This window comes from Poecile atricapillus, chromosome 11, assembly GCF_030490865.1.
Source record: "Poecile atricapillus isolate bPoeAtr1 chromosome 11, bPoeAtr1.hap1, whole genome shotgun sequence".
NCBI classification, from domain to species: Eukaryota; Metazoa; Chordata; class Aves; order Passeriformes; family Paridae; genus Poecile; species Poecile atricapillus.
In genome coordinates, this window is record NC_081259.1 from 18,226,676 (window position 1) to 18,254,482 (window position 27,807).

The following is a 27,807-nucleotide window of genomic DNA, read 5'->3' on the forward strand; positions in this document are numbered from 1 at the left end:
CCATGCTTGGCTTGCACAGGATCAGGGGAAATGGACCCAGCCTGTGCCCCTTAACAAATGGGAAAGCATTCCCATGGGTTATTAAGCATTTGTGTATGGGTTTGGAAACCATAGCTGCATCACCACAATGTAATTATGGATAAACACAAGGTAGGCCATCAGAGAGCAACCGAGCACAAGGCTGGAAGAAGGGCTCTGTTCCCTTTCCCAGCACTCACTGTGAACAAAGGAGATGGCACTGGGCAGCCTGAGCCATCAACTGTGCACCAGAGCAGGGCTGCCAACCAGCCCTGGGCACTTGGGGAGAAGTCCAAACCTCCTGGCTGGGGACCAGGCTGTGCCAAGGCAAGGATTGTGAGAGCTCCCTAGGGACAAATCACTTCTGACCACAAAAGAGGGAATCAAACCGTGGCTGAGCCCACTCCTGGTTGTTGCTGGGCACCTGCAGTGTAGCCCCAGCCCCCAGAAGCAAACCCACAGCATCACAGGGATAAAAAAAAGATGGGAATAGCATGGCCTTGGTTTCCTGCTATGCAGCCTTGTGATTCTGTGGTAGAGGAAATGTACCAGGAGATGTGCCTGGCTCACAAAGCATTTAAGGAAGGTCCAGCACTTCATCAGACAGCCCTGTGAAGCCTACTTCCACTCTGGATCAGCAGTGCCAAGGGCACCCAGTTGGTGCCAGGGCGTGGAGAGACCAGAGGGCCTCCAGCACCTCTGGTCAGGGAGAAGGACCTGGGGATGCCAAGCCCTCCTGCCTGTCAGGGCTCACCACAGGACACTGGTGTGTCCAGCCCCATGTGCTGCTGGACCTCCTGCCTGTTCTGCCTGCACCCCTGCCCACTGTACAGCACCAGAGGGGAGCAGAGCCTAGGGATGGCTGCTTTCTGCAAGGCCAGGGCTTCCCCAGGGCCCTGGGCACCCCACATTAGCACAGCCCACGGGCACAGCTGGCTCCAGATGCAGAGCAGATGAGGCTAATGCATGCAACACCTTGAAGTCAGAAGTTAAAGAGCAGCTGAGGCAGCTCTGTGGCCATCTGCCAGGTGATACAAGCAGCACTTTCATAATTCAACAGGCAGTGAAGTATTAGAGCAAGGTAAGGCCAGCAGCCTGTCCCAGGGAAGGTATCTTGAGAGCAGGGCTAGCACCTGAATCCTCAAGTCTGCAGGTGTAGACATGCAAGGGGAAACACAGATGCCCTGCAAGCGTCCTGCAGACCTCGCTGCAGGATCAGGTAAAAGCAGGTGCTTCTTTAAACAGTTAGATGTTATTGAGATGAATGAGAACAGGAAATAGAGTTGGATTAATGAGGGCAGCAGTGTGGAAAGTCCTCAGCCCTTGGGGGCTAGGCTGAATAGCTGGAAAGAAGATTTACCTAAGATCTGCCACTTTCTGTTAGACTCATAGTGCAGAGCACGTTCTCCTGCGCTGGGGATTCATCAGCTCCAGCTGCCAGTGAAAGGGAGATGGGATGCCTTCCTGAGGTGTTCCTCCAGTTCTGCCACGAGTTGTCAGCAGAGCGAGAGTTCCCTGTGCAAGCAGCAAGGATGTGGCTTTCTCTGGATGTCATCCCTGCAGAGCACAGTTAGAGGTCCTGGATTTTGTGGCCTCACAAAGCCACAAAGATGGCACTTGGCTGTCCCATCATGAGGAGCTTTGGAACAGCCTGGGTCTCACTGCATGACTTGCCAGACCCACCCACCATGCTACCCACTTTCTGCCAGCTGCCTTCCTCATCTCCAGCTCTGCTGACCCAGTGAGGTGTTGGGAGCAGTGGTGACAGAAAGGGGAAAGAAGGTGGCAGCTACAAACCATGACTTAAGATAAAGCCAGAAACCACCACTTAAGATACAGCCCAGCATGGGAATCCCAAAGGCCTGACATTGCCCAGCAAGAGGATGTTCATAGCTGGCATAGGCAACTCTCCTGCCCAGGGAGATGGAAAACATCAGGAGAGCCTTGGAGGCACAAGGAGGGTTAACTCACAGCCATGGGAGCAGAAAATGAGGTTCCAGTTATTAGTTGATTTATTGGTCTGTCCTCAGTTGGCACTCAGGACTCAGAAGAAAATGTTCCACTCCAAAGCATTAAGCATCTTCAAAGAGCAGAAGCATTAAAAATTGAAATCATAAAATAGACATGTAAATATAGCAGAGGTAAACGGGGCAGCGAGGAGAGGAGTGGAGCAGAGCCAGCCCCAGCCAAGCCTGCAGGGCAAGGAAAAGGCTGTGCCAGGGGGCTGGAGCCATGCTGGGGTGGCTGCAGCCCCACAAGTTGGGGGGATAACCTGCAGGGAAGCTCTGGATAGCTTCCCTGAATGACTGCACTGCTCACCAAGATCTGAGGGTTGCAAACACACCAAAGGGCAAAACTGCCTCCCTGGATGTGTGCAGAAACCTCACCCCACAGCCCCTCACCACCCTCCCCTGGCCTACACTCAATACACTAAAGCCTATCGGGGTTTTTACTCCCCTTCTCCCACACCAATCCTTCCCAAAATACTTCAAACGTGGCAAGAGAGGGGAACTGGGGCTGCCTGCCAACTGTTCACCAGGTCAAGCAAACCCAATGAAGTCAACCAGCTCTACATCAGGAGTCACAGCTCAATGGCAAACTAATGCTTTAGGCAAGGGCTGTTGGTCACATGCAGCATTACACAGAGTCAGGGACAAGCACTCACTTTCCTCCTCTCCTGGAGGAGCAGAGCAGAACAGACCCAAACTCCTCAGGCCAGCTACCTGCAGGGCAGAAGGATGGTGTCACCCTTCCTAAAACACCTGCCAAAGCATAGGGCTCAGCAGCACACCATGAACCTGAGGAGGGGCTGCTGGAGGTGCTGGTCCCTTCCTGGGCATAGAGGAAGGGAAGGGACCAATGTAAGTCACTACCCTGTGTAAGAGTCCCTTGCTGGGCCTGGGAAATGGGAGCTAAGAACGGTTTCACGTGTTGCTCCAGCATCTGGCCCAGCAGGGGTAGCAAGCCAGGGGAAAGGTGTGATGAAAGGAAAAGGGAGGGTGGGGAGGACACAAAACCTCCTTGCCACAGTGGAATCATGCATCTGGCTGGGGACTGGCCAGATTTGCGGACAAGTGTGTGTGGCAAACCCATCCTCCTTATGAACACCAAGTGGTGCCTCCTTATGAACACCAGGCTGCCTGTTGATTATATTTTCAGAGCTATCTGCATACCTGTATCTCTATACCAAGCCCCCCCAATTTTTGCCACTGCTTCTCAGGAGAGTGGTGGATGCTCAGCCCCTCTCCAAACCCACACCAGACTGTGCTCGGAGGCCTTGAACCTCCACTCGCAGGAAGTAAATCCCTTCAAGGACCAGCAAACCAGCAAAGGATGAAACACAAGGCAGCCACACCAAGTGGTCACATGAGTTCCCAAGCTTTCAAACCTCCAGAAGCACAACTGTCATCTTGGGAAAGGTCTCTGGTGAGGAACTGGGAAATCACCACATCCTCCAGAGTGCTGGAGTCCCCAAAGGACCCCATCCCGTGTGGTCAGCAAGAGGGACCACCACCACTGCCCCTCACCACACTCTGGCACAAACCCAGCTCTCTTGGCACCTATACCTGCTTTTCCTCTACACACAATTTTTTCTTAATTGGGAGCTTGTTAATTATCGCAATACTTTGCAGAGGAAATAAACAGCAATTAGAGAAATAAGTGGTATTTTTATTCTCTGGCACTCTCGCAGAGCTCTCTGACGCCTCTCATCCCTAGCTCCCACACGGGCACATGTTGCTGCCTGCTCCGGCATCGCTGCCCGAGTGCTCTGCTCCGTCTGTTCCCTGCGAGCAGGGCACTGTGCTGGTGGGCTGCCTTGCTCTCCCCCCGGGGAGGAAGCGTTACTGTGTGAAAGCAGCAGGCTGTCCCACTCTAATCTGTTTTAAAAGTCATAAATTGCTGAGAAAAGCCAGTTTTCCTGCACAACAGAAGGTTAGCGTGTTTAAAGAGAGCACTGGAACTGTTTTTATTAATCAGAACTGCCATAAAGAAAGCATTTTAATTAACATAATTATCCTGTTTGAGAGAAGCAACCCGTACCTCACAGATACTTTTCAAACTAAAGATGCGGGCTGTCACAGTCAGTCATAATTAAGCAAAATGAGCTGGTTTTCCTTGCCCTGTATCTGCCTCCTTCCAGCCACATGCTTCCCCTTCCCTGTTACACTCAGTACAAGGCGAGCAGAGACAACATCATGGGGGTGGCAGGGCAGGTCTCCATCCCTGCATCTCAGTCTCCAGCATGGAGCAGCTGGGGTTAATCTCCATCCAAAGCAGTGGTGTCAACTCCAGGCACTGACCAAGCTGCAAACCATCAACCTGGAAGATGGAGGTGGCTATAAAAAAACCACAAGATCTGTATGACTCTGTTTGCAGCACAGTCTCACAGTCAACAGATAAAAGATTTATTCTCATTGAAAAAGACAAAAAGAAAACCATAAAAAGCCTGGCACTGGGCTGCCCGCCAGCACCGAGAGAGAGGAGCGGGTAAAGAGAATAAAAGCTGGCACGGCCAGGAAACTGTGTGGGTCTGGGTTTCTCTGAGCGTCCCAGACACAAAGCTGGACCCTGGAGGGCAGTGATTTCACCAGGAACTGCAGCCTTCAGCAGCAGCCTTCGTCCTTCTCCTCCTGCCTGCTTCTGCCTGCAGCATGAGGCTCCACTACAAGCCTTAGGCAGCATCTTCCATTCCTCCCAACACAGTAAGAGGCTCAGGAGCTCCCTCGGCACAACCCTGCCTGCCCATTGCTCCTGATGCTGATGTCCCCCCTCCAAAGGGCAAGATGGGGCACACAAAGCAATCAGGCATCATATCCAAACCCAATGTTGGCTGCTTCAGCTGAGACCTCCTGCACCACCAAGGTGGCCTGGAGCAGGACACAGGCATAGGGCTGAAGGTAGCACCCTCAGCAAACAGCCAAAATCCCTTAATGGCTTCACCATTCAGTATTTTAAGAGGTACTTTAAAGAATGCTCTGCTATTCAGCAGAATGTGCAATGTAATAGACTGTTAACCATTTGTGGTTTTAATTAAAATCGCCTTTATTTATAAAAGACTATTCTGAGTTGATGGGTTTGCCCTGAAATAGCACAGCACTGCAGGAGATGCTGGTGTCACATCCTTCGTTCACACCCGGTGTCATCTCAAAGGGACCAAAGTCACCATGCTGGGTTCTCAGCCCTGTATCCAAGGGCTGCAGGGACAACAACACCCATCCTGCCCACACAGCACCCAGCGCTGGACACCACCCTAAGGCAGCCAACATTCCCTTACTTCCAGTCAAGAGCTATCTGCAGGTAGAACAAGGCAAAAAAATTTGAAAAGAGGTATTTTTAGATCTTATTTTTTCTTTTTTTTTTTTTATTGTTGGCGTGGTTTCCTTAAGAAAACAAGCTTTGTGCCATCACGTGCTCCACGTGTTGTCTGTCTACCCTAATTACTCTCAGACTCAGCAGTCAAATTCAACAGCTTGTGAGTGACAGCTGAAAATCTCAAAGTTATTAATTTCCTGGAGGTTTCATGGAAATAGCCAGGCAGGCAGAGTGGAGAGGTCTTCCTCGGCTCAGCTGAGCCAGGCTGCAGCAGGAGCCTGGGTCTTGCAAGGCAACAGAGGATCCACATCGGAGAAAGGAAAAGCACAAAAGCCCCGATGATGCAGGGAAAAGGCTGAATCAGAGGATGTAGTGTGCTAGATATTGAAATCAGTCAATCTTAAAGTATTAGCCCCTGGAAAAGCAGCCTTCTGTAGTGCTGAGTGGCGTGTTAACAACCTGTTTTCAAACAGGAAATACAATTTCCATGGGAGAATCAGGTTTTCTGGATGGAAGAATTAAAATATTCAGGAAAAAAAATCCTCAAACACACTTTTCTTCTCTGGTTCAACACAGACTGATACATTACAGGTGACTAAAATGACATCTGGGACCCACCACAGAAAATCTAGAAGCATCTTCTGCATCAAATTTTGCTGGGCAGGGGTCAGAACTGCTGTCAGCCTGCTCTAGGTGCCCCCAGGAGAGCTGGCCAGGGACATGGAGCAGAAGGAGAGCACAGGGTGGCAGCAGCAGGGCAAAGCCACGGACTGGCTGCTGTCAAGGGCTTTGTGTGGTGCATGGGAGGGTTTTATTTCTACACAGACTATGAAGCACCCACTTAGAGATGTCTCAAGACCTACTTGTAAGACCAAATAAAAATATCTCTCCTGGTTCTCGATTGTGAGATCTGGGAAGGAGGCTTCCAAAATTGGGCTCTTTCTCCCTGCCTGCGCAGAGAATGAGGTTGTGACACCACAGAGAAGCTGTTTGTAGGTCTCCATTCGCAGGCTACCAGGCAAGCAGCCTCACCCTCCCTCAACCAGGGCATCTGCCTTCCCCAGCTCCCAGTCCCGGGCAGAAATAGCGCTCCTTGCTGGGATCGCTGCAGCGCATTGCAGCGGCTCCCCCAGCCCCGGACAGAGCCCCCCTGCCCCGCCCGACCGCTCCCCTCAGCACAAACCAAAGCTGCGGCGAGATGAGGAGACGCTTCTAAACTCCTTAGCAGGGAAATGTTAATGAGCACAGAGCGGAGGGCGAGAAAAGCCCTTAATCGCATTAGCTCCGCTGCCAGAGCTGATGAACGTCCCCCAAGCGGAGCTCCCCGTGCAGACACGGGAGCGGCCCCGGGGAGCCGCACCTCGAACTGCCGCCCCCCGCTCGGGGCAGGGAGGGAAAACAGTCCTTAAAGCCACACCGATCCCCTGCTTATCCTTATAAAAACACCTCCTGCAAGCTGCTGGTGCCTACGCCGTGGGGCTCCGGGATCCCACCCTGCCGGGATGGGATGCTGTACATGAGCCGGAGGCCGTGCCTTGTGTGCCCGCAGCCGCTTCCGCTGCATAAAGAAATCACGCTCCAGGTTTTATACTGGGAACTCGGTTTTGAGCTTGTGTAACTCTCCGGTGTTTTTCTTTTTTTTCCTTTTTTTTTTTTTCCCTTTTTTTTTTTTTTTTCTTCCGCGGCCAGGAAATTGCCATATAAAGGGTAAGTATAAAAATAACGATTTTCCTCAGCTAACCAGCCACGTGAGTGGCTCCACTTGCCTCTCGATGCCTGCACACGCTGTGTGCACACACATGTGTGCTGCTCCGTGACACACCGGGACATTTGTTACGGTGACAGCCTGCCGCTCCCCTTGGGGGAAGATGTGCTTTAATTTTCAGTATAACCTTAAAAAAGGAGACTAGAAAAGCAGCTCTCCCATAAATTTTGTAAGTGACATTTATTTCTTGGTGCATTATCCCTAGTGATGGACAAATCTGGAATTTAGGGGAGCAGCCATCTTCTCCTGTCAGCTCCAGTGTGATGAGGTGGTTATCCTTACTCTCGGCTCAGGCATTGCCTGGAAAATCTCAGGATGCTGAGCCCTCTTCTCCCTTCAAGACCTCAGCACCAAATGTAGCCCCTGTGTGCTTTAGGGGGCTCTGAGTACTTCTTTTGGTGTCTGGAGACCCCAATCTCTAAGGAAGCTCCTATGGGCTGGATACCAGCAGTAACACAGCAAAGTTTCCCACCCAGTCTCAGCAGCTCAGCTCGTGAAAGCATCCCTGGCATGCTCAGATCCCTGCACATCCTGGCTGAGGTATGATGGAGTTTGCATTAAGAGCTCAACAGATCTTTCTGGTCACTGAGGCGAGCTTCCCTGCTACCTAAGCCTGCCAAGTCTCAATTTGAATACATATAAAAGATCTCAACAGCTGGGTGTTTAATGACAGGGACTAGAAACCAGGCTCTGCAAAGTCACACGAGGTTATTTCAGCTCCCTGGAGCTGGCCTTGGAGTGTGCCAGGGAGGCTGGTGCTTCCAGCTCTGTCCAGAAGCATGGTGGTTCAAGGAAACGCAAACCATGCCAAACCCCCACACAAACCATGCACAACCCCTCTCAAACCATGCCCAACCCCCAAAGGCTGAGCTCAGAGGAGCACAGGTGGGGATTCACAGCACAGCCCTCTCCAAAATGTGGTTGCAGGGGTTTTGCACCACTGGATGCCGGGGTGAAATACCATAATTTGTGCCTCGACACAGGAAAATGCAAGATGCCACTAAATCCACTACATCCATATGGATTCTACAAGAGACAGAGGGACAAGAGATGTCCAATTTACTACCCTGGGGCTGGGCTAGACCCAAAGAAACATTTCCAGTTCCTTCACACTGACAAAAGATCAAAGGAGTAGATTGTTAATGGATAGCAAAGTCTGATGTAATTTGTGTCGCAGTTATTTGCACCTAGGAAAAAGCAGGCTGGTGTCAGCCCTGCCATGACAAATCCTTGAGTGTTGTCCTGCCTTCTGGTACACAGGGATCTGCAGAGCCAGTTAATTTGAATTTCTAGGGAATCGGTCCTTTTGGAAACTGTACTCTGAGTCCTAAAAGACTTGGGCATCTCCAACCACAAATTGCTTCAAAATAGCCACAACAGTCTCTCTCCCCATGCTCTGACAGAGTCTGGAAAAGCCTTTTCTTTGGGCAGACAAGCATTTCCCTCTGCTGAGATGGCTCAGCATCCCTGGAGCATCCTGGGGATGCCTCTCTCTGCAGTTCCTGGAGTAGTGTTTGGGTTCCCTCCCAGCCCAGGGGATGGTAAATGCTGAGCAGAGCCAGCAGTGGCTGCCCAGGCTGACTCTGGCAGGAGGCCCTGCCCTGTCCCAGCAGCAGCAGCAGCCCAGCCACCTCTGGGAGACCTGGGACTGACCCTCAGCACTTCTCCTCACACAGCCCAAGCAAAGGTTTCTCTTGGAATCTGCTGCCAGGCTCCTTCCACCCTCTCAAAACACTCTCAAAAAACCTGAGCTGTTATTTCCTAGGCCGTGTGACCAATTCTTTTTCTGGTGTGACCACACATCTCCAGTTCCCCACATCACATCTCAGCTGCTTCCTGGCTCCTACCTGGCCTCTCCACTCAACAGCAGGCACAAGCCAGTCTTGCTTTGGCAAAGGGGTGACTACAAAACCTCAGCTGTAGCCCTGAGTTAAAAACATAAGAGCATAGGAAAAAAATAAGGCAGCCTGAACAAGGCTGAGCAATGCTGACCACCAGGACCCATCACCATGCCACCAGGGTTAGGGGTGGCACCCATGGGAGCCCTTGTCTTGGCAGCAGCTCATTCTGAACATGCAACTGAGAACTGTAATTCTTCCTCTGTGCTGACTGAAGGCTGCATCATCATCCCTCAAAGGCCCTGAGGGAGTTGAAATAAGGATGAACATCAGGTCAGACATGTCTCCTGCTCACAGCCAGGCACACATCTGCCTCTCCAAAGAGCTTGGAAAGAGTCACAAGCACAGCCCAGCCCCAAAATCCACTCTGAAGCATTCAGAGTGAGGAGGGAGGAGAGCTCCTGGGTCAGCCCAGCAGGCTGCAGGGTCTGAGAAGGAGGCTCAGAGATGCTCAGACTGAGCTTTCCACTGTCTCTTGCTCAGCTGCCCGTGAGTGCTGGTGTCCAGTGGCCCTCAGATGCACAGGAGACCAAAACACTCCTTTTTCCTCCTCAAAAGACTATGTTTATCTGAACACCAGCTTATGACTGATCTAAGGGAGTCCATGCCCTTCTAAGTTAAGATTTAAAGTTAAAAAAAAAAAATATTGCTGTTTAGTCTGGGCAAGCTGCTGGGAGCACCAGCAGCTCAAGTTTATTGCTAAAAGCCTCTTTTCTCAAGAAACATGGGACCAGTTCTCCCCTTGACAGCAAAGTGTGAACAACACAGAGCTTCAGACTGCACAGGACAACAGTTTTCCAGCATTTATGCCAGGCTGTGAGGAAAAAACCCACATCTGACAACATCTGCAAAGAGAGTTGCTGTGAAACCCTGAGAGACCAGTGGGCAGAGCAGGTTTCCAGCCTCTTCCATCCTCTTCCAGCAGCTGGGAGCACAGCGAAGGATGCCACCAGTCACTGTATGGGGCATCTCTGTGTTGCTTTGCTTTGCTGTCCATTATTATGCATCCCCAAGGAAGCACCTGCTGTGTTGTCAGCAGCCCCCTGCTAGTTCCAGGAGAGCAGCCCCAGTGGATCTCTTCCAAGGTGCTCCCATCGACCATGGGGGGACAAAGCAATCAGGAAGCAGAAAAGGAACACGTGACTTTCCCATCGTGGAGGGACTGCTGGGATTTGCTGGAAGGCATCCAATTAGTTAACGAGCACTCCAGAGCTGAGTCTGGTCTGGAATTACTAATTAATTACCACAAGACAAGCAAGTGTGAATACATTGGAGAAATCCACATCTGTCCTAGGGATGGACTTAGGAGAAGAGAGTTTGCCCAGCAAATCCACACTGAAATGGAGAGGAGCAGCTGGCAGCCAACAAGCAAGCAGGATGATGTGGATCCCAGAAAGATGCACAATACCAGGAGTGAACGTCGTAACTGGCCCCCATCCTTGTTGTCCTGTACCAGGAACTGGCCCAGCTGGAAGCTCTTGGCCCTGGAGCTGGTTCTCCATACTGATCCCAGCCCATCACAGGCAGCACAGGCACAGCTGGTGAGCACTTTGCTTCCGATGAGCAAAACTGGAGCAATGAAGTAAACAAGACACATCAGCCTGGCTGGGTGCCTCCTGCTTCCACCATCCACAAAGACCATGGATTTGGAAATCCTGGAATAATTCCCTGATATTATTTTCCCTCATTAGTCTTCTGTTATAGGTTCTTGAGCATGCTCCAGTGCAGGAGGACACATCAGCTTCCAGGTCTGAGGTGGCTCGGAGGAGCCGGGCTGTCACCAGCAGCATCAGCCCTCCTGGGCACAGGCAATCCCCCACTAGGTTCTCCTGCTTGAAAATCAGTGGCTGAGCTCTGGGGAGGAGGAGAATGTGTCCTCTCGAGCATTTATTCCCAGGCCTCACAGCTCTTCGTCACCATCTGCCTCTCCGGAGCATGTCCCCATGCGGCAGGAGCTGTGGAGCAGCTCTGCATCCAGCCCCTGTGATAAATTAGCCAGGGATTCAGGCATTTCGACACAGCTGCCTCATCCTCTGCCAGCATGACAATGTGATTAATTTTGGGTGCAGATGAAGCTCATTTATCAGAGGCACGTGATGGCTGTGCAGGCTGCAGGGGTGTGCAGGCAGCCCCAGGGTGCAGGGCAGAGAGGGAGCGGAGGCAAAAGGCAGGAGGCAGGGAGGGAGAGCAAAGAGCCAAGCCCAGGGCTTCTCTCAGGGAGGCTCTTTGCCACGTTGGCTCATGATTAAGCATGGTGGGGGAGAAGAGCCCGAGTGGGAAGAGAGCTTTTATCTCTGCTAACACACATGGCCACGTCTGGGGAGAGATGTGCAATGGGAGGGGTGTAAGAGGATTGGGGAGAAGAAGCCATGAGCTGATTATATATTGTGTCAGGAGAGGCAATTCTACCACCATGGCCACATCTCCCCCACTGAGCCCTGCTCCAGGCTATTTTCCACTTTCTCCCCTTCTCGGGGGGACCAATGGGTCCTGTCTTGCCTGTCCCCACTCTGCAGCTACAGACACTTGCTTTTTGCTGCTGGAGGGAGTGTGGCCAGAGCTGTTCCTGCAGAATTGTCTGGGAAGACAGAGCTGCGTATTCACTTCCCAATGTAACACAGCCCTGACACTGAAAAATCTCTTGATTGGTTCATCCACCTATTGGCTGAGAGTGGAGTGCTGGAGTATGGACTGCTGCTTCCTCAAGACAGCACAGCTCTCCCAAGGGCCTGAGGTTCCCCCAGCTGAGGCTGCCAAGGTCACAAGCAAAGCATCACAGATCACAAGTCTGCAGTTTTGGAGTGAGTAATAGCTTTTGGGGTAAGCTCACACCATGCCCAATGCCTTTAGGTGAGATGGATGCACAAGGAGAGGACATCAGGGCAGTTCCCTAAGCACCAGGACCCACAACCCTCATTTGCCCCCTGCCATGGTTAGATATTCCCCAAACAGTGGTGTCCCTGCCACAGAACAGCTCTGTCTCAGAGCAAGGTCATGCCAGCAGCACCCCAAAACCCTGAGATCACCATAACAATCCTCCCTTCAATAATTTTAGGCCCCAAGCAGTGAACCATTTGCAGCTGAAGAAAAGAAAACCCCTCAAGTTCAACAGGGCCATGCAACCTGGGACATCGGTGGCAAATCCTTGAGCACATGGCTGATGTCAATACCTTCCAGGGGACTTAATTATCAAACAGACAGATAGCATCAGACAAAGAGGCTGCTTTTTTTGATAAATGTGTACTTTTTAAAGAGAACACCTCAAGAGGGCAAAGGTGAAGATGACATGATACATGGTAGCCATGCTGATTGCGAGACACCCCTGCTAATTTACCTCAGCACAGAACCAGGACCCTTTCTAATTGGGTTAAGGGTAAGGTTAGAAAACTCATAGGGACTTTAGAAGTGTGAAAACATCACACACTGAATGGCACAGGGACTTGAGCCTGAGAAAGCCCAGAAATGTTATCCCTCTACCCACTGGTCCCCCAGAGAGTCAGCTGGGTGGCTTGTGGCAGAGAGGGTGGCCTGAGAGTAGCACATTCTTGCAAAGGTTTCAGGTGACAACACTAGCTTGCAGCCAGGACTGTAGCTTCTGCCATTCACATTTCTTCCAGGTCCTAAATGCTCCTCTAAGACCGGCTTCTAGGCAAAAATCCCCAGGCAGGTTGTGCTCTCCTTCCCCCGATCAGTTCACCTTCTTATTATTCCAAAGGTCCCCTGAATCCCACCCAGTGGAAACACCTCTCAGCTTTCATTACAGTCATCATGACAATCACCAAAGTTTTCAGTTCCCATCCAACAAAGTTTGCCCAGGAAGGATTAAAGATGCCCACACTGTTTCCCTTCATGGATTATGGGAGGGCACTGATAGACATATCTCAGCATATTTTCACACACAGAGGAAATAATTTTGGGATGAAGTGCAGGACCTGGCTCCTTAACAGGAGCACAGTCAGGCTCTTCCACCTGCCTGGGGAGCAGTGGTGGTGCCCAGCCCCAGTGCCCTTCCAACTCCACACAACACTTTTGCAGCAGATGTGGTCACAGTGAGGAGAAAAAACAGCTGCACTTACCAGAGCTGAAATCCTACAAGGACCTGCTGGTGAGGCAAGGAACCTGGAAAGGAGGAGAAAAAGAGATCTGATTCAATGGGCTGGCTGGGGACAACAGCAGGGGAGTGTTGGTGTGGCCCAGCCCTGCAGGGGTGGATGGGGCAGCACGTTCAGACAGGGCTGTGGCAGGTGACCTACACTTGCATTGCATCAGGACCATCTAAATTGATCATGGCCACCTAAATCCACCCAGCCTCACTTGTCAGCCTCTCCAGGTGTTCAGCTGGTGCTGGCAGAGCTGGCACACACAAGAGGAATTCACCAAGGGATTAAGAAACCATTTCCATCATTACCATCCTGGTATGAACACTGGGCTGCCCCATCAACGTTCCCCTCTCATCAGCTCCAGGAGCATGCCATGCAAATCTGTGCTAAGGAGTCAAAACAGCTCACCTGGGAAACCATAAATATCTGTGAAAAAACTCCCCATAAATCCACAGGAAGGGGAATTTACAGCGCTTTCTTTGGAGATTTCTCCGGGTGTTCCCTATTAAGCCATTGTGCTTGTTTGCATAAGTATTCCTCAGACAGCAAAGTCTTCTCTGCCATCAGTTATCGGCTCTGCAAACAGGAGCAGCACCAGAGTGGGACATACAAACACCCAGCTGTAAAGATGAGGGACTGTCTCCTCACCTTGTGAAGATATAAAGGGTATTAATTGCTTAGTGCAACTACAGCACACTCCCAGCAAGGACAGGGTGAACTGGCAGCCCTGACATGTACAGAACAACAGAGAAAAGGGAAACAAGCCAAAAAACTCTCGGTATGCTTTCAGGGTATGCCACACAATGGCAAAGCTATAGAAAGAACGAGGATTTTTCACTTCATTGGGGAAAAATGTATCAAGTGGAAAAGAAATATACAAGTGCTGGAATGAGCCCCAGGTTCCCAGAGAAATTGCTGTAATACGTTGTCCAGCCACATACCAAGGCCACTACAGAAATTAGGGAAGGAAGTGCCTTGGCTGATGTAGCAGCAATGAATACACTTGTTAGTGATAATACATCAGTTACCAGGCTGGGTAGAAGCCTTTCCAACAAGAAGAGTTGACACAGGGCCTAGAAGAACTAAAGAATTAAAGAAGGTAATACCCAGATAAGACACTGGTCTCATCTGATGAATGGTTGACACAATATATCATATATATGCAGGAGGGGCTTGAAAATAACAGAATATGCTCAATGGTATCAGCCCACACCTCTGGAAATACAGTGATATAAAACCTGGAGATGACATTTTAATTAACATGTTCTCATGAAAATACAAACTGGAACCTAAGTGGGAAGCACCATATACCATCTCTCTATGTTTGTGTGTTAAAAGTTTAGGAAAGGAAAAATGGATACACCATTCTCCCATCAGGCAGGTGGGAACTAGCCAGCCAGCTGACAAATGACTGACTCCTGGAAAACCTCTCACATCAGCTAAGAATAAATGGGACATCTCACTACTCTTGGTATTATTGACTCTGTTACTGCTACAGCATAGCTAAGGATAAATATGATGGGTGATCCGGATTAGTGGAAAGTTAACAAATCCAAAGGGAAGATAGTTTTCCTAGATTATATAGGAACAAGGTTCCCAATTCCTGAAACACCTGACAGGAAGGCTTTTGCTATCTGGTGTTCATCAGATAAGGTTTATAATTTACCCTGGGTAGAGGTAAGCAGCAGGACAGGTCTCATTGCCTTGATAACACCAGCTGCTCTTAATACCACTTGTTGTGTGATGACAGATAATAGTTTAAGAAGTAATAGTATACAATTAACATCACTTGTGAAGTGTTGACCCAGGACTTACCCTGCTCATCCCCCTTCAGAGCACACAAAGAGGGATGCAACTGCTATTACAGGGACAGGATTGGGAGTCCTAAATAGCATAGATGTTGAAGTGCTCCTAAATAAACTAAGTGCAACAACAAGTGATTTAAGCAAATTAGAACACCCATTGCAATCCTCTCTATTAACACTGGGAACTAATCAATGGCTCTTATCTGATATATTGCCTCTGTGGGAGAAAATTAGTGAGAGAGACCACCGGCTGATTGTAGAGGCACTTGGAATGGTCCAGGGCAATCTTTCACCACCTCTTAGATGTATCCACACTCAACTGTGGATGCACTCCACAGTGGCAGCAATTACAAGCTTGCAGAGCACACAGCACCTTACCCACAGAGGTTTGAAACAGGTTTGGGACAGTACAACTGGAAGAGAATTTCACTCCTGGTGGTATTTGGCCAATTATGACCCCATTAACAATAAGGTCACAGTTTCTGTCTTGATAATACAATGCTTCAGTATACAGCACATAACCAGTTGTTGCACTAAGTCACAATACAATCATCCTCTTTCCCATAGACCATGAAGTATGGATACCACAAAGTGGATACAGGTGGCAAAGAGTATATGGGAACAACAAGGATTCAACTGTAAATGTAACACCATTAAACCCCAAGACATGTCTTGACAGTGAGCAAAATGTTTGTCATTTTGAAGCACATGCTGATGAAATCCCTGAACCTGCACTTATATATATTAGAAAAGGATATGTTTTCTTAAGGACCCTTTGTGGGTTTCTATTAGTAGGTGATATTATTGTAGATACAAGTAATCCTTTTAATATTTGCATTCGTAACTTTAGTGGAATTATAGGGTATGATTTTAATTATAGAGCTCCTATTATGTCCTGCCAGTTGTTATAGTCTAATTATACACTAGTTAAAGACTTGTTACCTACTTCAACTGGAATTAATGCTGGTAAGGAAATTATCACAACATGATGACTTACATCAAGTATTAAAACATATATGAATTGATAGGAAAAAAACTATAATCACTGTCCACCATAATGGGGATGAAATGCAATGTGTGTTCAAAAGAGGAAAAAGAGATGGAGAACACCACTGATGGGAAACTCTCCTGGGGTGGTCACCTACAGCCACAGGAATTTATAACCTCCTGCTCCACCCAGTGGTAATCATACTAGCTCTGAGTCTATTAGGTCTGGTGCTTGTGATCATTCTGTATATAAGATTATGGAAGCTGATCATGCTTTTTGAAAGGCTTTGCAAGCTTTGCTAAATGTATTAGCAGGGATGCTTAATAAAAACAAAGGGAGGGTTGTAAAGAAGTAAAGGATATTAATTGCTTAGTATAACTTGCTTAGCATTAGTAGCTAAGATGTGCTGAAGCTTTAGGCCCCACTTTGAGCAGATTTCACCCTGCACAGCTTCTTCAAAGCTGCCTGGGTTAATTGCCAGGAGAACAGGTTGTATTTCAGCTATGACATTTCTCTGCATGTTTAACATATTCCTATCATGGCTCCAACGTACTTCTGCATAGATGGGTGGGAGACAGGGGAAAATGAATAATACGTTTTCTTCCAGCATGAAATTGTGAGAGTGTCCTCCACAGAGTGCCATTACTGTGTATATGACTTCTGTAGTCTGGCTAATACTGCTAAGTATACTGGAGATTAAGGGATTTGGGGCTGTAAAGTCCATTTCATCCATGCAGGCCTGAGCAAGGCAAGGAGAGCAGGAAAAAAGTCTTGCACAAACTGCTGGATCAAGCAGGGTCTGGCCTGCAGGTGACCATCCCGCCACATCCCCTCGCGGCTCTCAGACCTCTCCCAGGCAGCTCTGAGCTCTGTGGGGGACATGAAGGAAGGCAAATGCAGATGCTGGGGCCAAAACAACTGCAGACACATCCCCAGGGCTGACCCCTCTCCAGTGGCTCCCAAACCTGGTGCACCCCATCAAGGATGCTCCTGAGCCTATGCCAAGCACTGCTGCAACTCCTGGACTGCTGAGCCCTTCCCAGAGTGGCCCTCCCCAGGGTGGCGTGTCAAGGACATGGGATGGAGGGAAGGACTTAACCAGTTATGGTGCTGCTTCTGAGAGTGTTCTGGAGGCACAGGAGAAGAGCTGTTATCCCTGAGCCAGAGACCTGATAACAGCACAGGAGCATTTCTGCTGTGGCCGAGGCGATGGGCTCTCTCTGCCCCATGGGAAGTTGCAGTGTTTCCCACAGGGCTGGACTGTACTGCCAATTCCCAGCCCTGCTGCACCTTGACTCCTCATTCAGAGACTTGCCCTGGGGGTGCAGGCTGAGCTAAGCAGGGGGAAATTACCCTACCTCAGTACTAGAAAAAAGGAAGCCTCAAAAATAACTCTCCTATGGAGCCAGCATCCTGCCCAGTTCAGAGCAGGTAGAGGCTGAGCCCCGCTGCCACTCCTGCCCGGTGGGGATGCCATGGCAATCCCCCTCCAGCTCTTCCAAGCCAATGGAATATGAAGCAGAGCAAATACTGGGTTGTTGTGAGGGCATTGAAGAGTGAAGCAGAGCAAGGAGATAGTTTTGAGTAGTAAAAGCTGCCCTTATGTTATGAGCTCAGACACAGCCTTATGCATCCCCAAGCAGCAGAGGAGCCATCTCCACTTTGATCTGAGTTTGATTTAAAATGGAGCATCTCCCTCAGCATCACCCATGGGGCAGCAGTGAAGCAACCTCATTTTCCTCTGCTTTATCCCTTTTGCCACCTGCTGTGTGCCCAAGGTCCCAGGGCCACAAACTCTGGCTCCCTGCGCTCCCTGGCCATGATGTTCTGGGGCATAGCCCTCAGCTGTGGCTGCATCCTGCTCCCTCCCTGCTCTGGGGTGGGGAAGAGCCAGCACAGAGCCAGGGAAATGAGAACTTGCTGGGGCATAATGCCAATTCAACGCCCATTAACTTCCCACAAATCCTCCGCTCCGTGGCCTTATCTTCCTCTGCCACGTTCCCTTGCTCCCCCCTTCACCTCCTCCTCCCAGGCTAATGGTCTTTTTGGACGTGCAGACAAGCTGTGTAGGTACCCTTGGCTGTGCTTGGGAGCCCTTCAATGGCAGTATCTGCAGGATGGTCTGATAGGAGACATCCCACACACCCCTTGGTGCCACCCCTGACACCCCAAGCACCCACAGGCCATGGGATTGCCCCACACAACACAGCTCACGTTAACTTTTATAGCATAATATATCCCACACCAACCCACATTGCCAGGAGATACCCCAAAGCCATCACCACATGTGGATGCAAATGATTGTTTAAACACCCCACATAGCCCTGTGCATACTGAATAGATTAACTGTCACTTCTTGTAAAAATAGGAAGGGATGAAACCAAACAGCTGAGCAGCAATGTCTGCTGGGCAGGGGGGAAGCAGCACCAGCAGAGCTCAAGGGCTTTGGATAGAAAGGGAGCTCCAGAATTAACACCAGCACAGCTCACCATGAGGCATCTTTGCTTTTAGCTCCTGCCCAGAGTGGATTTGTCCTGGGAGCCCCCCTGACCCACAGCAGCCTGGCAGAGCTCGTTTGAATCAGCACTTTCTGCAAGCAGCCACATTTCAGTGGTCCTTCACTGCAGGGCAGGAGAGATAGAAGGGGCAGGCAGCTCTCCTGGGAGGTCCAGTGAAATTCCTTGGATCAACAACAGATAAAAAGCACTGACAGTGGAGCTCAGCCTGGCTGCCCTCGCTGCCGAGGCTCTCACTGCACTGCTGGCCGTGCAGGAATTCAGTGGCAACACAGAGCCAACAGCAACCCTGCCACTGCCCAGGAAGAGCTTCAGATCCCTCTGTGCCCCCTCATTCCCCTTGACCTGAGCTGTCTGCTCCCCACATTGTTCCCCTGGGAGCTGCATCCATGGGCTAACAGCACTGGCTTTGCAGAGGAGAAAATTCACCTTTTCAGCAAAGAGCCCATATTTTACACAAGAAATTGAATTCAAGCCTTAGTATTCCACCAGAAATTGTTTGCACAGGAAGTTTGTGTCCATTCAGTTCCATCAAGAGGCACAGCTTCCAACACGAGGAAGGGCTTTGGAAAACAGGCCATTTCTCAAGGCAGCAGATAAATGCTGGACCAGAGTTCATGGCTGGAGGCTGGAATCTAGGCAAACTTGCACTGAAATAAGGCCCAGCTGCTGGACAGTCACAAGGAATATTGCAGCAGCCAAGTTAAGAGCAAGAGGAATACTCAGCCTTCAGCTACCTGAAGGGAAAGTGAGGCTGTTTCTCCAAAGGAAGTGCTACAAGCAAAATCCAAGAGTTACAAGTGGAATACAACTGTGGAGGGGCTGTTTCCAGAAGGGATAGAGCTGTGACACGGTGCTTGGGGATGGCACAGCCACCATGGTCTCAGGTTTGGCACCAGCCTTTGCTCCAGCCAGCAGGTCACATCCCTCTCCAGCCATGCTGAGGCTGTGGGACAGGATGGGAGAGGAAATGCATTCCCAAACCCATCTAACCTGCCTATGAGAGCTCTTAGCATCCTTACATCAGTAATCACAACTCCTGCAGGATCTCCCAGCCCTTCCAATGAAGGGGAAGGAAAATTCTCCTTCATTTCGGCTCCCATCTTTTATCTTTAAAAGCCACAACAGGAAAGGTTAAAAAAAAAAAAGACAAATAATCCAAGGAAAAGAATACAACAGCCTTTGAAACTCCGTCCTAGTTGAAAGGGAGGGATGTAGGCAAGGCAAGAAAGCCAGTGTAAAACCTCATTACCATCAGAAATCCTCTCTCCCTGCCCTTACCTCCTCGCTCATTTCCATATCACAGGGGACACAATACCTTTCTTCTCTTGAAAAACATCCCATTTTTGCAGAGACCGGCTGTCCCCACCCCCAGCACTGGCTTATGGAGCTGGGGAACAAAAGCTGGGCTCACACCTACCCTGGCAGGCGATGCCGGTGTGTGAATATCCAGGCCCTTATCGGCCTCTCAGGCGCAGTTTTTACCATTATTATTATTAGTCTACTTTATCTTTTTTTTACCTTAACTTCAAGATCCTTTAGTCAGTCAAATTACACTCAGAGTAGCAGAAGTGGCAGAAAATAAAGCAGTGTAAGGGGTTCAGGAAGTTATTTTCATCTCAAGGAGCATGTAAGAAAGGTTGACAAGTCTTTATTCTGCTCTTATGGGATAATCTGTAGGTTCCCAGCTGATATGGGGGAAAAAAATTAAAAGCATCAGAAGAAATTTCAGGAAGAAGTAAAATTGAGGCCTCTGCATAAATTGAAGTAATGTGCAGCTTGGCTGACAGCTGAAAGCACTGGAGGGTGAAATGTCAGCACCGGGAAGGAAAGGGGCGGCCACAGGGTCTGGGCAGGGCTGGACAGAGGGTGCTGGGTGCAGGGCAGGAGGGTCACTCAGCCCCCTCCAGATGGTCTCCCCTCCTGCTAAGTGGACCTGTCACATCTTTCCAGTCCAGAGCATCACTAACAGAGCAGACGGAGAAGGGAGGGGAAGCAAAGCAGCTCAGACATCAGTCGGCATCCCTCAGACTGCCCCGGATCGCTGGATTTGTCCTGCTCCTGTCTGGCTGCTCTGATAAAAGCTACAAGCATCAAGTCAGGCACGGCAACATTTCTTTGCCCAGATTTCAGGCTCTCACATTTATGCACAGTGCAGGGCCCTGCAAGCTCCCAGCATCCACCCAGCAAGCACTGAATGCCAAGCTGGGAGCGAAGCTTTCATTGCCAAGGAAGGGGCCAGGGTGACAGGGAGATGCACAGAGGGGAGAGAAGAGTTGAGACCATCAACTCCTCTCTGAGCCATTGGCCCGTGGGGATTAGAGATGGATGCAGGCAGTCCTGGATGGCCAAGAGAAGCAGGGACAGGCTGCAGGCTGACACAAGGTAGTGGGTTCCTGAAGAGCACAGAAAAGGTGCACAAATGCATTTGTGGTGTGAGACAGCCTTTCCCCCAGTGAAATGGAATAGAATAGAATCCCTCTCCTCAGAGCCAGGGCGTGGGGGTCTGAGGCAGCCCCCTCCCAGGGTGGCAGGGCAGCCAGCACCATGCCTCTCCGGCTGTTCTGTGGCTGAGCCACGCGGTGCCGAGGCGGTGCTGTCACCAGTGATTGATGGCACGGTTCAGGAGGAAATAAATTCCCAGGCTTTTGCAGGAGGTGAACTGGGGGGTGTATCCATCTTAAAGATGCTTAATGAATGTGCCACAGCCCGCGGAGTGGCAGCAGATACATCTCTGCAGCCAGCATTCCCCACGCTGTTCCTTGAGAGGTTCAGGCACAATTTAACAGCTTCTTATTGATTTTATTTATGTTTTCCAGGCCCTGGCAGTGTCTAGATTGCCCCAGTCCAGCAAGAACCTCATAGTCACAGCAGGGACTTCCACTTGATTTTCCCATCCCACTCCTCAATCCTGGGGACAAAACCTGGTGTTTGGCCAGAAAAGATGGAATTTTAGGTTCCCATGGGCTTCAGCTCCAAGAAAGAGGATGATGCAGGACAACTGGGGTGATGGTGACCACTGACATAGCACTGGGGCAAACACTGCTGCCACCTACCCATATCACCCCACCACCAGGCTCTGGGTTGCACCTTTGGAACTCAAAGCAAAATAAGGACCTTTGCACCTTTGCACCTTTGCACCTTTGCGAGATGGACTTTGGAAAATCCTAGCCTTTATGTAGCTTAGCACACCTTAATTTTCAAGGCAAGAAAAATGGCAGTCAGCAGTTCTGGCATGTGACTCAGCTTTGTTTTTCCCTCTTCCCCTTAGGGGAAAAAAATAGGAAGAAGAAAGAAAAGCAGCAAAGAACAGCAGAGACCCAGCTGACCTTTCCAGCTAAGAGACCTTGTCTGAATCACTGGATGGTAACAATGAATGAAATGCCAGTGCCCTGCCTTATAAATACCAGCTTCCTCTTGGGGTGAAATGCCATCTTCCGAACATGGAACAACTGCAAAGAAAATGTCACCCTCACCAAGGTGTGAAATGCCAGCCTGCTCCAAGATCACCAGACTCAGCCACAGGGAGATGGGCAGCCTAATGCCTGCTGCTGGATCTCCCACATTCCTCCTGTCCAGGGCCTTCTCCAAAGCTCCATGGCATGAAGGGGACAGAACGTCCATGTGGCACAGCCAGAGCATCAGTCCTCTAGCATCTCAGCAGTGAACTGCTCAGAAAAGCTTCCTTGAGGATTTGGGTTATTTCCCCTTTTTCTTGTGGCTGTGAGTCAGAGGGCCACTAAGACAAACAAATCACATTTCGAGAATGGTTGGACAAGCCAAAATAGTTTCTAGTTTTACCAGTGAGACAAAAAAACAATTGAGCATAAGGAGATTTTGCCATCTAAAAAGTTTACCACAACCCAAACTCCTAGTTCCCAGCAAAAACTGTTGTTGCTGGGTTTAACCCTATTTATTAAACACAGGAAATCATCCAACCCACTGTCCTTGTGTGAAAAAATGCTTCCTGTGAAGCTGGTGATATTTGCAACATCTCCCCTCCTCTTCCCAGGGCCAGGCTTGGCTTAATCAAAGCCACACTTTCCAGAAGCTCATCCTCCCTTTTCCCCTCATTTGGCATCCTCCTACCCCAGTTTCCCAGTACCAAAACCCCAGTACCAATCCTGTGCCAGGTCAGGTCAACACAGCACGAGGGACAACTTGGACCATCTCTGGGAACTGCAGGGCTGCAGAAATGTAACCAAACCTTCCTACCTGATAAAACTACATGGGGAAATGAATGAAGTTGCTTTTTGTCTTCAGGGAACTGGAGCTGTTCTCTTTCCCCACACCCACACTTTTTTTTTTTTTCCCATAAATGTGTGAAATAATTTTACCACCCTTTTTTTTTTTTTTCTTTCAGTTACTCCTCCTCCCCTCAGATCTCGCCCTTCCTGGCATTTGAAAATAGCTCATGAAAAGGAGGAGGAAGGACGGGAATGAAAGGAAGTGTGTGGGGATGCAAGATGGAAGGGAAAAGAAGGGAAAAATACATGAAGACTGAAAATATATGTTTTTCAAAGCAAATCAGAATGGCTGATTGCTTCGACTCCAGAACCCATTCTGGAAAAGGGTTGATAATCTGGCAAGTTTTCTAAGGCTCTCTGCATCCTCTCAGTTGTTAGGCAACACCTAGGAAGAAAGCGGCACGGCACACCTGCCTGCACCTGCCTGTACCTCATGTGCAGGCAGCCATCCCAGCTGGGCGTCGGAGCACAGCAAAGAAACACGACCTTCCAGGGACCCAGATACCATCTGTGGTCAGAGCTGTCCGGGATCGCTCTAAATGGATTTGTTTTTGACTTGTGTGACACTTGTGGCTGGAACAGAACTGGCTGGAAAAATCTCCTCGGGTTTGCTAACCTGCTGGTGGAGCAGCAGCTTGGCCCCACAGGACCCAGGGGCACAGTGAGAGGGAAGGTCTCAGCCACCTCTGGCCTCAGAGGGGCTGCAGGCTGAGGACTGGAGGGTTTTTTTCTCCTGTCAGCACCAGGCTAATGACCAGGATGCCCCTGACCTGCTGGGGAAGCCATTAGTGCTGGAGCAGTTCCGGGGACAGTTTTGTGCCCGACCCCTCTCCCTGCCTGCCTTGTGGAAGATCTCCACGGGAAGTGGTTTTAATGCATCAGCATCCATGTGCATCGTATCCAAAGCTTTTCCCCCAAGTGCCTCTCTGTAATGGATTTAATCCTTGACCTGGAGTGATACTGCTTTCACAGGTCCCCAGGGAATCAGAACTCCAGTTGCTCCACAGCTTTCCTGCCAGGGAGAGGTATTGGGGCAGCAGCATCACACCCCTAATGCAAATCTCCTCTCAGCCTTGGCAGTGCTGGGGCTGCCGGCACAGGGGAAGGGATGCTCACTGCTACGGGAGCCAGCCAGGGCAGTCTTTCCCTCCCACACCCCTCGCCTCCATTTGATATCTCTTCTCTCCCTGCACAGCACCTTCCCCCTTCTTCCTGCTCCTGTTCTTTGGGCAGCAGTTCTGGGGCCAAAGGCATGCTTTCCAGCTTTTTTTCTTTAAAAAGCCTCTAAAACCTAACTCATTGCAAAGCAACCACTGCATGTCTGTGTCTGACACAGAAGGGACTCGGGGATTTGTGTTAGTGGCGGCACCAAGGGGAATCTGCAGCTGGATCAGCAGCAGCAGCAGGAGGAAGGCTGGCAGCCAGCATGGCTGCTGTTGGAGCCCTGGGGAGCCACCCCATGAGCAGCACAGCTCTGCAGGGATGCACGGATACAGTGCCAAATCCAAAGGATGCTTCCCATCCCAATCAGGAGCATGACAAGCACTTCTCGCCTTGACAGCATCAGAAGCCAAGAAGGGAACTACGCCTCATTCTATGTCACACCAGCACCAGGAGAGCCAAGTTGGGCTGAGCCTGGGGGAAGCAGCAGCACACTGAGGAGAGCCTGGCTGCTCTGGACAGCTTCAGGCCAAGCAAGAGCACCCCCACATCCCCCAGGAGTGAAGATGGGGGGCTCTGCCATTGTGTGCAGCATTCCTCCCTTGGAGGGAATGAGTTGACCAAACCCAACAGGCAGTGCTGCCCCAGCCCAACAGTCTGCAGGAGCCCAACAGGACCACCTTGAGATGGCAGTGGGACACTGAACATTGCTCCAGCTGAACTCCCAAACCCAGCAATCCACTTCTTTCCTCAGGAGATGCCACCCTGCAATGCTCTCTCTTCCCACCCTCCTACAAGGACACTAATTTTTTCCAGCTGAGTTGAGGAACAAATCATCACCCACTGCAAGTAGGTGGGTTGGCCCTGGCCAAGGAGAAGATGCTTTGTGTTTGGCAATGGTCCACAGAGCTAAGTCAGCAAAGCCAGATGATAGGCAGTGAAGCCACCCTTTCCAATAATAGCTGTGACATGCAGACCACTCCTGCTCCAGAGATCTCCAAGGGTTTAGTGTGAACTTTACAACACCCCTGTTTCTAGCACACAGGAATGCTGCTTGCAGAGCTAATCATCTTCTAGGGTGTCTTCATTAGCTTGAAAGCACTCTGCTTCAAGTCTCCTGAAGCACTCATCTCCTCATCCCCACTGGAGGCCCTGGGCCACATCCTGCTCTCAAGTACCGCCATGTAAATGTGTGTATCCACACCTGGAATCACATTACAGATGTTTCACTGATGTCCAAACATGCTCTTGGAGGCTCAGAAGAGCATGTTTGGACTCCTTTCACTTCTAAGGTGACAAGCCCACAAGACCCCCAGCCCATCCTGTGGATGTAACCAGGGCCTGACACAGTTCCTCCTCCACAACCCCACCTTTTACCTCCAACAATCTGCAGAAATCCTTCTTCTCCTGAGCTCAACATGAGGCATTTCAACTACTGAGCTTCAAAATCAGACAGCACCTTTTACCCACACATCCCTGCATGCCACAGACCAAGAGGCAAACACTGAAATACACCTTAATCCTCACTCACAGAAGTGCCTCTTTCCAGAGCAGCAAATTATTTTATTATAGGAAAAGTCCAACCAGGGACCACAATGAAAGCCCTCACAAGCCATGTGCAAATAACCACACATTAACAGCCAGGCACACACTGGAGCAGGGCAGAGCAATGTGGGCTTCATGTGGAAACAACAGCTCTGCCCAAGGTATGGCTGGCACTGGGTTTTCCATGTGTAATCCTGAGCCCCCCACCCTCCTTCCTGCCCCCCAGCACCTTCCAGTGGGGTCCTTCTATATTTTACTCTGCTCTGGGACCACTCACAGGGCTGTTCATGGGGGCAGCTCTCTCTAGTCCAGCCCTGAGAGTCCACACTCCTCTGCACCAATATGGGAGCATCAAAAGCCTCCACAGGTTTCCCACAAGTGCTTTGGCTTGGCCAAACCAGATTCTTCCCAGGAAATAAAGTTTATTGATGGACATTTTCCAGCTAGCTAGAAAGGCACAAAGTGCCTGCCAGCACTTGCACTGCTTGGGTGCTCCCCAGGGGTCTGGACCAGACCTGGAACAAGCATAGAGCAGCATCTACCCTGGCTGGGAGGAGACTGGCTGCAAACCTGGCAGCTCAGCCTTACAAAGCTAGGCCAGACATGGGGTTTCTGTACTGCATAGCTCCCAGCCCTGCCACATTCCTCACTCAGGATTTAAGATGGCAGGGAGGCACAACAGACCTGGATGAACCCAGTCCTCCCAGCACCACTGGGCTTGGATGTGGGGCTGATTAGAAGGATTAAAAACCGGTTCAGCAGTGGGCAGCAGGAGAGTTGTGCTGGCAAGGCCCAGGCTGGGCAGCCTGTGGGATGCCATGGGAGATTTTGAGAGGAAAGAAAGATCTGAGTGGGCATCGCTGCCCTGCTCCCTCTTTAACAAGGGACAGGAACAACCTGCAGTTCACAAAGAGCTCCCAGATGAAAGCAGCTCCATCCCCAGGATCTTGTTATTATTTCACAGATGTTTCTCACATACCTTTTCTTTATTGTTATTTTTCTAAAGTCGCTCATTGCTCTAGATAAATGTGGCCTCTGTGGCCACAGGCAGTGGGTGGCAGGAAAGGCAAGGCAGCTCCCAGGGGCTGTCCATGGCACTGGCAGGGCCAGACACGGAGGAAACACACAAATGCCACCGCCAGGGATGTTAAGATGTACCATCAGCAGGTATTTGGCAGCAAATACCCTGCACAGGACCTCAGCCCACCTCCCCAGCCCCTTCTGCTCCTCGATGGCAGAATAGGCTTTGCAATGGCTGGGTTTTTTTTTTGGGAATCGCTAAGAAATCCCAGCATGAAAAGCATTAGCGAAGAGCAAACTGTTGTGACCCAGCCTTTACCTTTGCCTCTGGGCAGGATTGCCATAAAACAATCTGAAATCTAGGCTGAGGAGATCCTGTCTGGTCTGCCCCAAATCTGGCAGTAAAAACAAAATCCCCCCCCTCCCTGAAAAGCTAGAGCTACTAAATGGCAGCCAGGCAAAGCTGTGTCTGTCTTTGCAAAGCAGCCCTGACCAGCACAGCCTCCTCCAGGGTTACTGGGCAGAGGGACCATGCAGGGATGGGCTGTCCTCTTGCTCTAAACTGGCCATGTAACCTGGCCCTTGGCCTCTCCCAAACCCTTACTGAGTTTTTGCAGGGTTAGCACGATGGCTGAGTGACAAGGGAACACTGAAGAGGGGAAAGGGAAAGGATTAAAAATAGATTCCAGTTTTGTTTCAAATATTGTAAAATAAAAGGTCCTGCAGCAACTATTGCAGAACCAAAAAGCACGCCTGCATTTCGGGCTGCGAGGCAGCTCAACAGCAGATGTATTTTTCATTAAAAGACTATTTAATATTGCAGGTTCCTGCTGAAGACCTGCTTTCTTGGTTCTGGCTCATCTTCTTCCCCCTCCCTTGCCAGGAGGAGCAGGGATTTGCTCCCACAGCCCAGAGCAGCCCCTTTTGCATGTCTCCCTGCCTTGACATCCCCAAGGATGAGATAGGAGCATCTCTATCCCCTGTCAGCATCCCCAAGCACACACCCAGCACTAGCAAGAGAGCCCCATATCCAGCATACAACCCATGTATCTTACCATCAACCTGGCAAGCAAAGGTAAAGATGAAAAAAATTATCAGGCATTTCAAAAAAAGCAAAATGAAGGGCAGGGGTGATTCCAACTGCACAAGCCCAAGGACTGGTGGTAAAAGGAACTCCTTTCCTCCTAATGAGAGATAACTACACTTTATTTACTCAAACTTTCTCATTTATCACCTTTGCACTGCCTCTGTCTGCCTCATGGCTGTCAGGCCATGATAATCTATGAAAAACAGTCATTTATCCCTCAACACTTCACTCAGTACAGACACACTGTGCTGTAGGAATGGATTTACCCCACGCCCAGTTCAGCTCCCAGCACAATAAGGCTAATTTAGATGTTTCGCCAAATCCTCCTTTCTCCTCTGTCCTCC

At 50.1% G+C, this 27,807-nt stretch overlaps 1 long non-coding RNA gene across 1 annotated transcript in view; it reads right to left on the bottom strand.

The window, feature by feature from the left end:
• LOC131583317 (uncharacterized) overlaps positions 1-27,807 on the bottom strand; it is a 74,253-nt gene that overhangs the window by 24,813 nt on the left and 21,633 nt on the right. The window contains exon 2 of the long non-coding RNA XR_009278479.1: positions 13,071-13,113. This is a non-coding gene — a long non-coding RNA (uncharacterized LOC131583317). The remainder of the gene's footprint in view (positions 1-13,070; positions 13,114-27,807) is intronic.